Source organism: Chroicocephalus ridibundus, chromosome 1 (genome assembly GCF_963924245.1).
Source record: "Chroicocephalus ridibundus chromosome 1, bChrRid1.1, whole genome shotgun sequence".
NCBI lineage: Eukaryota > Metazoa > Chordata > Aves > Charadriiformes > Laridae > Chroicocephalus > Chroicocephalus ridibundus.
The window spans coordinates 50,717,594-50,720,988 of NC_086284.1; the positions used below are offsets into that span (position 1 = coordinate 50,717,594).

At 49.1% G+C, this 3,395-nt stretch overlaps 1 long non-coding RNA gene across 1 annotated transcript; it reads left to right on the top strand.

The window, feature by feature from the left end:
- Window positions 1-1,945: 1,945 nt before the first annotated feature.
- On the top strand, window positions 1,946-3,151 carry LOC134520035 (uncharacterized). The gene is made up of 3 exons (XR_010072352.1): window positions 1,946-2,002; window positions 2,113-2,338; window positions 2,475-3,151. It is a non-coding gene; the product is annotated as an uncharacterized LOC134520035 (long non-coding RNA).
- The last annotated feature ends 244 nt before the right edge of the window (window positions 3,152-3,395 follow it).

Consider the following 3,395-nt stretch of genomic DNA (forward strand, 5'->3'; position numbering starts at 1 on the left):
AAAAGAAAACAAATGGTATAATTCATGCCGATTTCTGCCTGTTGCACTGGTAAACCTGGATTAACTCCACTAGCTGATCAAGGTGGTTTCAGATCCACACCAGGGTGGGTGTAAGCAGGTTGAGCTGGGGTTTTATTAAGATAAAGGTGGGAAGCTGGGTATACTCCAAGGCCAAAACTAGAAAATGCAACGCGCATCTTTCTGCTGAAGCTAACAAAAGGCAACTGCAGCTCCTAGGTTTTCCTGGATATAAGCAAATTCTTCTGGCTCTGAAGGTGGCACTCAAAGTGCCTCAGCATGATGCCATGCCAAGGGGCAACGTCTGCCTTGCCAAGCCTAGGTTGTGGCAGATTCACCTTGCCACCAGCCCCCACCACCCCGTCCTGCTCCCTCCTGCCCTTTCTTCCTCTGCCCAGTGACCCAGTGAGCAGGCTCAGGGGATACCATTTGCTTTCAGTTGCATCCAACCTTGCAACCAAGCAAGACTCGAAGCAATAATGATGACTAAGAGGATGGATCAGGAACACGCAGCTGGGGACACCAGCATGGGTGGGAGCACCGGAGCCTGGATTTAAGGTGGCTTAAACCACCACGAAACCACCCCCGGGCTTGCAGAAACAGGATTGCGTGAACACTAAGGCATCTGCAATCGGCAAAGTCTACTATCTCACCGTACATCGCAGATTTGCCAGTGCGCAATCTATCACCCGACATTAAGAATGACATCACTGACACACCTATTACCTGATCTGCCACCGGACCGCATTGTCTGAGGAAAGCCCACCAAGATCAAACAAAAAAAACCCTGCGGCTGTCACACACAGCAAATCCAGCCATCAAACTAGGGGGCTATCCAACAGACAGATCTTAGTAAGAACAAGAGAAACGGCGTCGCAGATCCACATAGCGACTTTATGGTTGCAACCTGATTTTAGACTGGAAGTGCTGAGACATTGTGGGGATGTGATACATCAGGTGAAACGTGACAGCAGGTAGATTTTTGCTGTGGATGCTCTTAGGCAAAAGTTATCCCTTTTGCACTCCCTCTGTCACACGTCCTCAGGAGGACAACTCGCCCAGACCCCCGGGCATTGCTACAAGCAGCGGCCAGGCTGACGGCACTCTGCCTTGCAGAACCAGCCCCTTCGGCTCTGTTTTTCACCCTCTCCTTTACCCTGTGGAGAAAAGGGAGATGACTCAGCTAGGGACTGGGAAGTCAGAAACGCACATTGGATTTGCATCCTTTTTAAATGAACCTGTTTCGAAAGACAGGTTTGCTCTGTCTGTCCTGTGCCCGTTTCCTCCTCACCCTTCATTACCCCCGAAAGATAAATGTGTCATTAAACAGCCCACAGCTTCAAGAAGTGCCTCCTGACCACAACACATATTTCCTAGCACTGGAAAGACTCTTCAGTGGCTCCTGCAGTTTGCTCCCGCACTTTGTTTCCCCCCCCCCCGGTGACATCCCAGGAGGGGTTTTGAGCAGCTCCGTCCCAGCCGGGGCTGCTCCCGCCTCTCCCCTCCCCGACCCCTTTTCCCCTGGAGAAATGCCGAGGGCTGGAAAATGGCTACCTGAGGCCCTGAGCCGTGAAAAGATGCGGTTGGAGCGCAGGGCGAACAAAGTAAACGCCATGAGAAGGTGGCAGCCCCCTGCTTTTCCCCCCTGCCCCGGGCCCACCAGAAGAGGCCGGAGCGGGAGCCGGCAGCCGGGCCACAGGGCTGTTTGATTGCCTAAGCCTGGTGGCCAGACAATAGGACCAGAAAGAATGGCTGCTTCCTTCCTTCCTGTCGAGTGTTCTGCCTGAGCGAGCAAATTCAATAGCACTTCGCTTCGCAGCAACACCAGGCTCTCTCGCACAGGCGAAAATCAACAAAGAGCCATTCTCGGGCATTTCCAACTGCACCTAAGCCAAGGCACTGAGCTGTGGAGCCATCCGGCCTGGGGAGGGGGGCGGCTCAGACGTTGCTCGAGGGTGTGCGGCCAGGCACAGTAAACATCCAGGTTATTGTTTATGGTGAAGGACTGCCTTATTATTTTATTATTTTTCTTTTCACGCCAGGCACCGGGCGGTTTGGTTCCCCATCCCACTTGTTTTGTGTGTCTTTTCGCAGCGCTCCTGCCGAATTCGCCGTTTTGAAGCCCTGCATACAGGCTGGCTGAAGGGTGCCATGAGGTATTCAGGTGTGACTAAACTAGGAGAAGGTGACACAAGAACTGCTGTGTGCAAAACATAAACCTGCTGCTTTCTCCAGCTTCAAGTGGTCGCACATTTAAATCGCAGGCGGACAGTGAAAATAAAAATAGGTGTCAGTCAAGGAAAATATGTGAGAAAAGCAGGTAAGCAGATGACCGAGACACTGCTCTGGTGGGTATAAACTGAAACACCACTTCCTATAAATTCCATAAGTAAGAAGGTAAGATAACAATTATGATTGTGTTTTTTATTGGTATCAGGCTCTTTTCTGTCTTCCAGATCCCACACTTCAGCTCTGGGCCAGACTAAGAAGGAACATCGTGTCGCTAAAAAGATAAGGACCTGGGATGCGCATGCCCAGAGCTGCCCGTCAGAAGTCACATTTTTTGTAAGCCCTGAGTTTCTAGATCTTCAGGGCCCCCGAAGAGGGTTCAGCCCATGAGGCTTTCCCCGTGCAGAAATAAAGGACGCGCTCAGTTTTCTTGCTGCCTCTGCAGCGCAGTTTGTACATCGCTTTGCAGCGTAACAATTGGTCCCGTGGGATTCCCGTGCATCTGCAGCGAGGCATCTCCTCTTGTTGTACAAGCATGGCATAGGATGTGGCCGTGCCGAGGGACATATTCTTGTGAACATCTGGGTTTGTTGATTCAGCGTGTGTGGGAAGAGGAAGGGGGGAGCACAGAAAGTATCTCAAAAAAGAAAAGCTTACACGGGCTCTTTGGAGTGATCTCTTTCTCTTTCTCTCTCCTAAAAAGCTAGATTTTTGCTTTTTGTCTTTGAAACGAGCAAAGTAAGATTTTGCACTTGCCTGCTGCATCTGTTTTCTCAAGCAAAGACCTGTTTGTTTTTCCCATTGTGTCTGAACCGTATTTGAAACAGACCACTGAGCCAAGTTACATCAAGCCTGTTTCTTTTCTTTTCTACTTCTGAACTATGACAGATTATCCTAACCCATCTGCAGGCATGATTAAAAATATGAAAATCATTTTTACTTCTCTTTTGAACTGCCTTTGATATAGTATTTGCTGTCAGATAATCTATAGAGTTTTAACATCTGGTAATGCAAAATGGTATGTTATTGCAGCTGAAGAAAGAACCATTTAGATATTTTTATAGCGAGTTTCTTGTGGCATCCAAGATTGCAATTGTGGCTTCAGTTTACAATAAACTTGTGGTGGTACAGTTATAACTAAATTATTC